The sequence below is a fragment of the Phocoena phocoena genome, chromosome 5 (genome assembly GCF_963924675.1).
Source record: "Phocoena phocoena chromosome 5, mPhoPho1.1, whole genome shotgun sequence".
Classification (NCBI taxonomy): Eukaryota; Metazoa; Chordata; class Mammalia; order Artiodactyla; family Phocoenidae; genus Phocoena; species Phocoena phocoena.
Genome location: NC_089223.1, coordinates 118,344,372 through 118,358,112, shown reverse-complemented (window position 1 = coordinate 118,358,112; position 13,741 = coordinate 118,344,372). Strand labels below are relative to the sequence as shown.

General features: G+C 39.9%; 1 pseudogene; it reads left to right on the top strand.

Annotated features, from left to right (window-relative positions):
- The first annotated feature begins 10,017 nt into the window (after positions 1–10,017).
- Positions 10,018–11,897, top strand: LOC136123477 (oxysterol-binding protein-related protein 9 pseudogene; annotated as a pseudogene).
- Positions 11,898–13,741: the final 1,844 nt, after the last annotated feature.

The following is a 13,741-nucleotide window of genomic DNA, read 5'->3' as shown; positions in this document are numbered from 1 at the left end:
ACTTGAAGGAATGAGAGCTTATCACACATTCCATCAAATTCACGTTTGTAAGTGAGATAACCAATGGATAAACTCTGTCATGGGTGGCCAAAGTCTTGTTAATTGGACAGAGCACTTAGATGTTGAGTAGGAGATAAATAATTTTTCTAAATTATAAGCAGTTTCATAAAAATAAGTCAATTTCGCCAAAACCTTTGAAAAGCTCTAATCTCTTTTCACCAAATCCCATGAACTGCAGGACTTTTTGGAGTTGGTAATTTAAGATAATAGGAAAAGTTTGTGAACCTGCTGTCTTTGATTTACTTTTTTAGGCTATGAGTAAAATTTATACAAAAACTCACCACCCACATTTAGAATGACTGACAAAAGTGAATACAGGAACCAAAGGGATTTCTGAAGGATAAAAAATTATCCTTCAAAAACAGTTTAAACAATTTAAAAAATTATCCTTCAAAAACATTTAAAAAAATTGTTTCAGTTGCTAAGCACTCTTTCTTGAGACTGGCAATAATGTGTGTTGCTCAGTTTTGATCTGACAACCAAAAGCAGGTCAGCACATTTTTGTATCCACAAACATTCTGAAGCTCATGAAAAAAGATATGAGATCTCTACATGGTGGCCTGAAGTTACACAATTTTGGTCAACTCACAATACATGAGAATAAGTGTAGTGCTTTTGATACTGCTCCTTAAGGTCAGATTACAAGGAAGGCTGACATTACAATTCTGTTTGAACCATATGTCAGCTCTTCCTTCATGGCTTAAAACATGAAACAAGTTTTCGACCTTCAAAGAATTGAACAAAAACACCATATGTCTTTGACATTTCATGCTCAATAGACAATGTTTTCTGTTCTTAATTTTGACAACATTTTATTTGAGGCATACTACACATGGGACAACATTCTTTCGCTTTTGCTCTCAAAACCAAGGACCTAATCAATTAATGTAGAAGATAAAATAGAAATTGATGCTGGCAATATATAACTTAAGCACAGTTACAGGATATGTTAACTTCCAAAGACAAAAATTGAAGAAAAGCCATAGAATGTTTGGCTATCTCCCTCCTTGGAAGATGTGGCAGGGAATCTAACACATTCCAAATATATTCTCTCATTCAAGGATTTAAATTGAAATTCTGGGCTCTCAAGTAAAATGTTTCAAAGGAATGTTTCTGTGGACTCTGGTGTGGGCTTCATCTCTCCATATGTTGGGTGCACAAACAGTTCAACAGGGCTCAGTGGCAGATACAGCAGCACTATGCTAGCAATGCCATACTCTAGCTGAAGGATTATTTGTGGTCCTGGTACTTTTTCCTCCATTCACACAGAAGAGAGGGCTCAATCTGTACTCTGCCCTCAGGATAGGGTCATTAAAGCAGTGTGCAGGAGATTGGTTCAAGACGGCAGAGTAGAAGGACGTGCTCTCACTCCCTCTTGTGAGAGCACGGGAATCACAACTAACTGCTGAACAATCATCAACAGGAAGACACTGGAACTCACCAAAAAAGATACCCACACCCAAAGACAAAGGAGAAGCCACAATGAGATGGTAGGAGGGGCGGAATCACAATAAAATCAAATACCGTAACCGCTGGGTGGGTGACTCACAAACTGGAGAACAATTATACCACAGAAGTCCACCCACTGGAGTGAAGGTTCTGAGCCCCACGTCAGGTTTCCCAGCCTGGAGGTCCAACAACAGGAAGAGGAATTCCCAGAGAATCAGACTTTGAAGGCTAGTGGGATTTGATTGCAAGACTTCAACATGACTGGGGGAAACACAGACTCCACTCTTGGAGGGCACACACAAAGTAGTGTGCGCATGAGGACCTAGGGGGAAGGAGCAGTGACCCCATAGGAGACTGAACCAGACCTACCGGCTAGTGTTGGAGGGTCTCCCGCAAAGGCAGGGGGTGGCTGTGGCTCACTGCCGGGACAAAGACACTGGCAACAGAAGTTCTGGGAAGTACTCCTTGATGTGTGCCCTCCTGGAGACCACCATTAGCCCCACCAAAGGGTCTGTAGGCTCCAGTGCTGGGTTGCCTTAGGCCAAACAACCAACAGGGAGGGAACTCATCCCCACCCATCAGTAGACAAGTGGATAAAAGTTTTACTGAGCTCTGCCCACCAGAGCAACACCCACCTCTATCCACCACCAGTCCCTCCCATCAGGAAGCTTGCACAAGCCTCTTAGATAGCCTAATCCACCAGAGGGCAGACAGCAGAAGCAAGAAGAACTACAATCTTTCAGCCTGTGGAACGAAAACCACATTCACAGAAATATAGACGAAGATGAAAAGGCAGAGGACAATGTACCAGATTAAGGAACAAGATAAAACCCCAGAAAAACAACTAACTGAAGTGGAGATAGGCAACTTTCCAGAAAAAGAATTCAGAATAATGATAGTGAAGATGATCCAGGACATCAGATAAAGAATGGAGGCAAAGATCGAGAAGATGCAAGAAATGTTTAACAAAGACCTAGGAGAATTAAAGAACAAACACCTAGAATAATTAAAGAAGAAACAAACAGAGGTAAGCAATACAATAACTGAAATGAAAATTACACTAGAAGGAATCAATAGCAGAATAACTGAGGCAGAAGAACGGATAAGTGACCTGGAAGAAAGAATGTTGGAATTCACTGCCGCGCAACAGAATAAAGAAAAGAGAATGAAAAGAAATGAAGACAGCCTAAGAGACCTCTGGGACAACATTAAACATACCAACGTTCACATTATGCGGGTCCCAGAAGGAGAAGAGGAGAGAAATGACCCAAGAAAATATTTGAAGAGGTCATAGTTGAAAATTCCATAACATGGGAAAAGAAATAGGCACCCAAGTCCAGGAAGCCCAAAGAGTCCCAGGCAGGATAAACCGAAGGAGAAACATGCCGAGATACAAAGTAATCAAATTGACAAAAATTAAAGACAAAGAAAAATTATTAAAAGCAACAAGGGGAAAAGGACAAATAACGTACAAGGAAACTCCCATAAGGTTAACAGCTGATTTTGCAGCAGAAACTATACAAGCCAGAAGGGAGTGGCATGATATATTTAAAGTGATGAAAGGGAAGAACCTGCAACCAAGATGACTCTACCTAGCAAGGATCTCATTCAGATTCGATGGAGAAATCAAAAGCTTTACAGACAAGCAAAAGCTGAGAGAATTCAGCACCACCAAACCAGCTCTACAACAAATGCTAAAGGAACTTCTCTAAGTGGGAAACACAGAGAAGAAAAGGACCTACAAAAACAAACACAAAACAATTAAGAAAATGGTTACAGGAAAATACATATCGATAATTATCTTAAATGCGAATGGATTAAATGCTCCAACCAAAAGACACAGGCTTGCTGAATGGATACAAAAACAAGACCCATATATATGCTGTCAAGAAGAGAAACACTTCAGACCTAGGGACACATACAGACTGAAAGTGAGGGAATGGAAAAAGGTATTCCATGCAAATGGAAATCAAAAGAAAGCTGGAGTAGCAATACTCATATTAGATAAAATAGACTTTAAAATAAAGAATGTCACAAGAACAAGGAAGGACACTACATAATGATCAAGGGATCAATCCAAGAAGAAGATATAACAATTATAAATATATATGCACCCAACATAGGAGCACATCAATATATACAGCAAATGCTAACAGCTACAAGAGAGGAAATTGACAGTAACACAATAATAGTGTGGGACTTTAACACCCCACTTACACCAATGGACAGATCATCCAGAGAGAAAATCAATAAGGAAACAAACGCTTTAAATGACACAATAGTCCAGAAAGATTTAATTAATATTTATAGGATACTCCATCCAAAAACAGCAGTTTACACTTTCTTCTCAAGGTCACATGGATCCAAAACCTATGGGATGTAGCAAAAGAAGTTCTAAGAGGGAAGTTTGTTGCAATACAATCCTACCTCAAGAAACAAGAAAAATCTCAAATAAACAATCTAACCTTACACCTAAAGGAGTCAGAGAAAGAACAAACAAAACCCAAAGTTAGTAGAAGGAAAGAAATCATAAAGATCAGAGCAGAAATAAATGAAATAGAAACAAAGAAAACAATAGCATAGATCAATAAAGCTAAAAGCTGGTTCTTTGATAAGATGAACAAAAATGATAAACGTTTAGCCAGACTCATCAAGAAAAAGAGGGAGTAGACTCAAATCACTAAAATTAGAAATGAGAAACGAGAAGTAACAACAGACACCGCAGAAATACAAAGCATCATAAGAGAATACTACAAGCAACTCTATGCCAATAAAATGGACAAATTCTTAGAAAGGTATAACCTTCCAAGAATGACATAGGAAGAAATAGAAAATATGAACAGACCAATCACAAGGAATGAAATTGAAACTGTGATCAAAAATCTTCCAACAAGCAAAAGTCCAGGACCAGATGGCTTCACAGGTGAGTTCTATCAAACATTTAGAGAAAAGCTAACACCCATCCTTCTTAAACTCTTCCAAAAATTTCAGAGAAAGGAACACTCCTAAACTCATTCTATGAGGCAACCATCACCCTGATACCAAAACCAGACAAAGATACTATAAAAAAAGAAAATTACAGACCAATATCACTGATGAACATAGATGCAAAAATACTCAACAAAATACTAGCAAACAGAATCCAACAACACATTAAAAGGATCATACACCATGATCAAGTGGGATTTATCCCAGGGATGCAAGGATTCTTCAATATATGCAAATCAATCAATATGATACACCACATTAACAAATTGAAGAAGAAAAACCATATGATCATCTCAATAGATGCAGAAAAAGCTTTTGACAAAATGCAACACTATTTATGATAAAAAAAAAAACTCTCCAGAAAGTGGGCATAGAGGGAACCTACCTCAACATAATAAAGGCCATATATGACAAACCCACATCAAACATCATTCTCAATGGTGAAAAACTGAAAGCATTTCCTCTAAGATCAGGAACAAGACAAGGATTCCACTCTCACCACTACTATTCAACAAAGTTTTGGAAGTCCTAGCCATGGCAATCAGCGAAGAAAAAGAAATAAAAACTGGAAAAGAAGAAGTAAAACTGTCACTGTTTGCAGATGACATGATACTATACATAGATAATCCTAAAGATGCCACCAGAAAACTTCTAAAGCTAACCAATGAATTTGGTAAAGTTGCAGGATACAAAATTAATGCACAGAAATCTCTTGCATTCCTATACACTAACAACAAAAGATCAGAAAGAAAAATTAAGGAAACAATCCCATTCACCACTGCAACAAAAAGAATAAAATACCTAGGAGGTAAAAGACCTGTACTTAGAAAACTAAAGGACACTGATGAAAGAAATCGAAGCTGACACAAACAGATGGAGAGATATACCATGTTCTTGGACTGGAAGAATCAATATTGTGAAATGACTATACTACCCAAAGCAATCTACAGATTCAGTGCAATCCCTACCAAACTACCAATGACATTCTTCACAGAATTAGAACCAAAAATTTTACACTTTGTATGGAAACACAAAAGACCCTGAATATCCAAAGCAATCCTGAGGAAAAAAAACCAGAGCCAGAGGAATCAGACTCCCTGACTTCAGAGTATACTACAAAGCTACAGTAATCAAGACAATATGGTGCTGGCACAGAAACAGAAGTATAGATCAATGGAGCAGGATAGAAAGCCCAGAGACAAACCCATACACCTATGGTCAACTAATGTACGACAGAGGAGGCAAGGATATACAATGGAGAAAAGACAGTCTCTTCAATAAGTGGTGCTGGGAAAACTGGACAGCTACATGTAAAAGAATGAAATTAGAACACTCCCTAACACCCTACACAAAAATAAACTCAAAATGGATTAAAGACCTAAGTGTAAGACCCACACTATAAAACTCTTAGAGGAAATTAGAACACTCCCGAACACCCTACACAAAAATAAACTCAAAATGGATTAAAGAACTAAATGTAAGACTGGACATTATAAAACTCTTAGAGGAAAACATAGGAAGAACACTGTTTGACATAAATCACAGCAAGATCTTTTTGGACCAACCTCCTAGAGTAATGGAAATAAAAATAAATAAATAAACAAATAAATGGGACCTAATGACACTTAAAAGCTTTTGCACAGCAAAGGAAACTATAAACAAGACAAAAAGACACCCCTCAGGATGGGAGAAAATATTTGCAAGCAAATCAACAGACAAAGGATTAATCTCCAAAATATATAAACAACTCATGCAGCTCAATATTGAAAAAACAAACAACCCGCGGCTTCCCTGTTGGCGCAGTGTTTAAGAATCCACCTGCCAATGCAGGGGACCCAGGTTCAGCCCTGGTCTGGGAAGATCCCACGTGCTGCGGAGCAACTAAGCCCCCATGCCACAACTACTGAGCCTGCACTCTAGAGCCCACGAGCCACAACTACTGAAGCCCATGCACCTAGAGCCCATGCTCCACAAGAGAAGCCACCACAATGAGAAGCCCACACAACACAACGAAGAGTAGCCCCCTCTCACTGCAACTAAAAAAGAAAGCCTGCACGCAACAACACCCAATGCAGCCATAAATAAATAAATCCCAATCCAAAAATGGGCAGAACACCTAAATAGACACTTCTCCAAAGAAGACATACAGATGGCCAAGAGGCACATGAAAAGGTGCTCAACATCTCTAATTATCAGAGAAATGCAAATGAAAACTACAATGAGGTATCACCTCACACCACTTAGAATGGGCATCATCAGAAAATCTACAAACAACAAATGCTGGAGAGGATGTGGAGAAAAGGGAACCCTCTTGCACTGTTGGTGGGAATGTAAACTGATACAGCCATTATGGAGAACAGTATGGAGGTTTTTTAAAAAGTTAAAAATAGAATTACCATATGACCCAGCAATCCCACTACGGGGCATATACCCTGAGAAAACCATAATTCAAAAAGACACATGCACCCCAATGTTCATTGCAGCACTATTTACAATAGCCAGGTCATGGAAGCAACCTAAATGCCCATTGACATATGAATGGATAAAGAAGATGTGATACGTATATACAATGGAATTTTACTCAGCTATAAAAGCAAACAAAATTGGGTCATTTGTAAAGACGTGGGTGGATCTAGAGACTGTCATACAGAGTGTAGTAAGTCAGAAAGAGAAAAACAAATATCGTATATTAATGCATATGTGTGGAACCTAGAAAAATGGTACAGATGAACTGGTTTGCAGGGCAGAAATAGAGACACAGATGTAGGGAACAAATGTATGGACACCGAGGGTGGAGAGCAGGGGTGGGGTGGTGGTGGTGGTGGTGCGGTGAATTGGGAGATGGGGATTGGCAATATATACCCTAATATGTATAAAATAGATAATAAGAACCTGCTGTATAAAAAAATAAAATAAAGCAGTGTGCAGATGGGGAAAAACCGGAGTCAATTTTCAGCTTCTGAGTTTCAAAATTAACTCTGGAAATACATAGGAGGCAATAGCTTTAAAGAAAAAGTTTTGGTATCTCAAAAGGCCAGATGCTGAAGGAATCAAAGCATAAAGTTAATTCCAAAAAGAACATATTTGGAAGAATACATAAGATATAAGAGCAAATTTCTGTTGCTCCAGTGATTTTAAAATATCCCTCTGAAATGGGGGTGAAGCTGAATTTGAGAATCATCAAGTATGAGAGGGTGATGTGGGCTCTGAGAAGAGGTAAACATGGGGCAACAGAACCCCTATAGGTTTGGGGTCCCAAAGTAGGGGGGACTTGTACCCTACTTCCCATTATGAGCCCTGGAGATGGCAGCCTTGCCGGACTCCCACCCCACAACATAATGTGCAAGCTTTAGCAGAGAGATGGCTAAGTGGATGACAGTGCTGGAGACAGAAACAGTTAGTTGGTCACAGTCCTAGTGTAGTGTGGTAGAACAGGGCAACATTTTATAAGCCCCCAAAAGGGTGGAATTTAGATGAGAAAGAGCTGGTGAACTTGAAGAGACCTCAAATGACAGATGATGGGATTCTAGAAATAAACACAGGTATTACCCACAGACAAGATAGGAAACTGGGATGTCCAGCATGTCATCATGGAGGGTTGACAGCAACCAGGAACTGTCATCGGACCACAGACCATGACATTTCAACAGATGCAAGCATGGACAGATGCCACATGAGGGCCAGGCTCTACCCACGGTACTCTGCCTTAGTGCTATGTAATCCTCCAGAACTGAGATGCAACCTGGGAGAAAGGGGAGAGGGAAAATTCTGCACTGCTCTAGATTGAATGACCAATGGCCACAAAAAGGATTCTGAGGATCAGGAAAGTTCCATTATAGAGAATATATTTGTACTAAAATTGTCATATCTGCACGTTTGTGGCCCAACATCTCATACTCACTTCACATATAAAAGTCTAACTTGAGTAGATCAGCTGCTGTCTAACTAGATACAGGAAGCAGTCACTAAGTTTCAAGATTACAGAGGGAAAGAGAAAGACTGACACCTGAGGAAGGAAGCAATGTTATTTCCAGTCTTGTAATGTAGTCTTTTCCATAGTTACTTAACATATCAATATTTGCTTGTCTGATACAGGATTTGGCAATCCATGGCTCCTGGACCAAATCCAGCCTGCCAGCTGCCTATTTTGTAAAGCTTGCCAATTAAAATTGTTTTAATATTTTCAAATGGTTGTAAACAAATCAAAAGAAAATCATATAAAATTCAAATTTCAATGTCTGGAAATAAAATTTTATTGGAAAATAGTCACACCTATTTGTTTGTGTAAAGTAGCTTTTGCACTACTATAGCAAAATTAAGTAGTTACAACAGACCATATGACCCTGACAGCCCAGTATTTTTGCCATCTATTCATTTACAGAATAAGTTTGACAACCCCAGATCTAGTAGCAAACTCCCTGGTTGAACAGTCAATAGAACTCAACTCATCAAATATGTTTGCTAGGATTCCCTGGCAGTTGGATATTAAATTAATCAAGCTGTTGCTTAATTCGAGTGAGTTATTCTATGTAAAAGTCTTAGGAGCAGAGTCTGACACATGGTAAACACCATCTAAGTGATAGTTAGTCTTCTCATTTGTGATCTTGCATAATTTGAAACTGTACCTCTAGCTGCTGCTAGGATTTACTTCTATGGTTTCAGTATTATTATTTTATTTTTTAAAGTCGAAGAACCAAGTTTCTATTCAATTTGCTATCAGTTAAAGTAAGAAGTCATCTAAATGTTGCAAGTCAAACCAGTAAAAGTAAATCATCATGCCTTGTTTACTCTGAGATATGAACCTAAATTATGAAAAGATGTCACTACTGTTCCAATATTGTTTCCAATAGAATAATAATAGTAACAGTAGCTAGCATCTATTTCATGCCTTCCAAATGTTAAGAATTTTAAATGCATATTTTCACTTAACTCTAATGACATCCCTACAAGGTAGTGCTATCCACCGTCTACAAATGGAAAACTTGGGCTCAAAAAGACGAAGGAACTTGCTCACCGTTGTGGTTCATAAGTGGCAGACCCAGATCCGAGTACTAGTCTAAATCTGTGGTCTCCCCTCTAAACCGTATGGCTTTTTCTTTACGCTTTCTAGCTTCGTGTATCATTCACTCCTCTACTTAGTTTTCTTTCGAGAAAAACTCCCATTAGCAAGCTAGTTAAGGAGAGCTAGAAGTCTAATTGGTGACCAGAAGCAAATTTAATTCTGTGAGCCAAGACCCTGTGTAGTAAGGAAATTCACAGCCATGCCCTCTTCAGCACCGCTTAATTGCCTCCTGTGGGAAGCAGCAGTTGGGGGTGTCCATTGACTTCCTGTGGTGGCAGTTTGGAATACAGCAGAGATCACTTACTGGCTGAACCTGACCGGTCTGACTGCACAGCAGCCCGGTGATCCAGCGGAGGTGGGAGAAGAGCGGGTGCTCAGAAGTGGCCCTCGGCTCCCTCCCCTGGAGGCACACAGGGCGGGGGTCTTGGTGAAGGTCTTTCTTGACGGCTACTTGTGGAGGTATGGATTCAGGATTTGTTCCTAGTGTCCAAGACTTTGATAAGAAACGTACAGATGCTGATGCTTACCTACAAATCTTGATAGAACAGTTAAAGCTTTTTGATGACAAACTTCGAAACTGCAAAGATGATGAATGGAGAAAGAAAACTGAAACTCTCAAAGAGACAACAAATAGCATGGTAGAATCAATTAACGCTGCTGCTGCAGATCGCTAAAGACCAGTGTAATGCGGAGAAGCACGCAGACGGAATTATAAGTACTATTAATCCTGTGGATGAAATATATCAACCTAGTCCCTTGGAACCTGTGATCGACACAATGCCTTCCCAGACTGTCTTACCTCCAGAACCTTCTCAGTTGTGTAAGTCAGAGCAGCGTCCATCTTCTCTACCAGTTGGACCTTGTATTAGCTACCTTGGGACATCATCAGACTCCAACACCAAATAGTACAGGCAGTGGGCACTCACTACCCAGTAGCAGTCTAACTTCTCCAAGCCATGTCAACTTGTCTCCAAACACAGTCCCAGAGTTCTCTTATTCTAGCAGTGAAGATGAATTCTATGATGCGGATGAATTCCATCAGTGGCTCATTCCAGAATCACTTAATAGATTCCTCCGGATCTGCCTCAGTCTTGACACACAGCCGCTCAGGAAATAGTCTAAAGCACCCAGGTACCACGGAATCACTTAATTCTTCCATGTCCAATGGAACAAGTGATGCTGACCTTGTCGATTCACATGATGATATAGATGATGAAGGGGAGGCAGGGTCGGTGGAAGAGCACAAGAGAGTTATCGTGCATCTGTTGTCACAGGTTAGGCTTGGAATGGATCTTACTAAGGTAGTTCTTCCAACATTTATTCTTGAAAGAAGATCTCTTTTAGAAATGTATGCAGACTTTTTGCACATCCGGACCTGTTTGTGAGTATTAGTGACCAGAAGGATGCCAGAGATCGAATGGTTCAGGTTGTAAAATGGTACCTCTCAGCGTTTCACACAGGAAGGAAAGGATCGGTTGCCAAAAAGCCATACAACCCCATTTTGGGCGAGAACTTTCAGTGTCACTGGACATTACCAAAATGATACCGAAGAGAACTAGTTTCAGAAGGACCAGTTCCCTGGGTTTCCAAGAATAGCGTAACATTTGTGGCTGAGCAGGTTTCCCATCATCCACCCATTTCAGCCTTTTATGCTGAATGTTTTAACAAAAAGATACAATTCAGTGCTCATACCTTGACCAAATCAAAATTCCTTGGGATGTCAACTGGGGTGTACAACATAGGACAGGGCTGTGTCTCGTGTCTAGACCATGATGAACATTACATTCTCACATTTCCCAATGGTTATGGAAGGTCTATCCTCACAGTGCCCTGGGTGGAACTAGGCGGAGAATGCAATATTAATTGTTCCAAAACTGGCTATAGTGCCCATATCATCTCCCACACCAAACCTTTCTAAGGGGGCAAGAAGCACGGAATTTCTGCTGAGATTTTTTTCTCCAAATGACAAGAAGTCTTTCTGCTCAGTTGAAGGGGAATAGAATGGTGTAATGTACACAAAATACTCAACGGGGGAAAATATCTGGTTTTCATAGATACCAAGAAGTTGCCTATAATCAAGAAGAAAGTGAGAAAGTTGGAATATGAGAATGAGTAGGAATCCCGCTGCCTTTGGAAGGATGTCACTTTCAACTTAAAAATCAGAGACATTGATGCAGCAACTGAAGCCAAGCATAGACTTGAAGAAAGACAAAGAGCAGAAGCCCGAGAAAGGAAGGAAAAGGAAATTCAATGGGAGACAAGGTTATTTCATGAAGATGGAGAACGCAGGGTTTATGATGAACCATGACTGAAACATCTCAGTGCTGCCAAGCATTAGGTTGGGAAATGCACAGTTTGCTCCTGGTGACCAGGGCAGGGGCACAATGAAGTAACAATCTTCCTTTGGGAGGACCTATTCACTCCCTTCTTATTGCAGTGGTTCCTGTCTCAGGGATACTGGACTTTCTGATGCAGATGAACAACTGAAGCAGGAAAAGCTTCCCTTTTTCCTGTTCTGTGGCAGTTCCGATGTTGACTTGGGTCTTGAGAAAAACTTCAGGTTTTGAAAACAAGATGTCTGCTCCTTTTCCAAATCCCACGTTATAAATCCCAGTCTCAGACTCTGCACTCTAGTATTGCTGTTGAGATATACAACATCTGTTTCCTAGTTCATATAATCTTGGGTTTTATATATACATGTATACATATATATAAAATAGGTGATGCCAGATTTTTCACAAATACACCATCTACTGTAAATATTGATTCCTCTGAGCTGTTTTAGAAAATTTAGCACAACATATTAAAATCACATGTTAGGAAATTTCATGGTCTCACCTACAATAACTTTTAGTTTGGAATTGAACTATTATTAAATTGTATCTAACTCTGGACTACAGTTTAATTACACTCAGAGCTTCTTAAGGCTTCATAAAGTAATTTTTCCAACAACAACAACAACAAAAAAGATGCACTTACTGATTTGTCTTGTGACATCCAGACACGATTTTCTTGACCTTTGCTTGCCAGGAAGGTGCCATGACTGCTGTTCTTTCCAAGAGGATAGCTTGACTGAAAAGGTTAGTGAGCCCTCACACCCTTGACTTTAACAGGGAAGCTGCCTATTCTTTGCTGGACATTTTGATTTTCATGACGCCATCTCTTTGATCCCCAATAAGTATATTCTGGGCATGATAGGCTTCAATATTGTCTTCAAAAGTTCATTATTTAAAACCTGAAGATAACATAATAGTTTCAACCTAATTTTCTAAATTAGCTAATTTATTAGCCCATCTGAGAGTATATTCAACTGATCATTATTTTCTTCCCTCACACATACTGCCTCAAATTGAATTTGCCAGTCTCTGGTGGTGTGTTCGGGACTTTTCTCTCTGCCAAACTGAGATTTTTTTTAAGGTGTTGATTAATAACCACCCCCATGTTTGAGGCTTTATAATACCCCACACAATTGTTGCTTAATAAATCTTTCTTGGCTGCCTCAGAACTTTTTAATGATCTTTCCCAATATGTTTAAACAATTTGATTCATTTCAGCCTCAAGTTGAAGAACAAAGTCATGTGCTTAGCAGACACAAAATGACGAGGATGTCACCCCTGTCCCGGGGCTGCTTTACTAGTCAGAATGGTACGAAGGTAAAGACTCAGCTTGCCCTCGGATACACTGAGTATATGAGTTGAATTGTGCCCCCCCCAAAGATATGTTAATATCCTAATCCCTGGTACCTGGGAAAGTGATCCTATTTGTAAGTAGGGGTTTTGCAGATGTAATCAATATAAGATGAAGTCATTAGGGTGAACACTCATTCAATATGACTGGTGTCCCTATGAGAAGAGGGACGTTTAGACACACACACAGGGAGAACGCCATGTGAAGACAGAGGCAGAGATTGGAGTTCTGCTGCCACTAACCAAGGCACACCTGGGGCTGCCAAGAGCTGGAAGAGGCAAGGAAGGAGCCTCCCCTAGAAGCTTTGCAGGGAGCATGACCCTGCTGATCCCTTGATTTTGGACTTCTAGGCTCCAGAACTGTGAAAGGATACGTTTCTGCAGTTTTAAGGCACCCAGTTTGTGGCACTTTGTTATGGCAGCCCTAGGAAGCTAATGTCGTGGATATACAAGTCCTATACACAAATGACTATGGCAAAAAGTGAGGGTGCAGGAT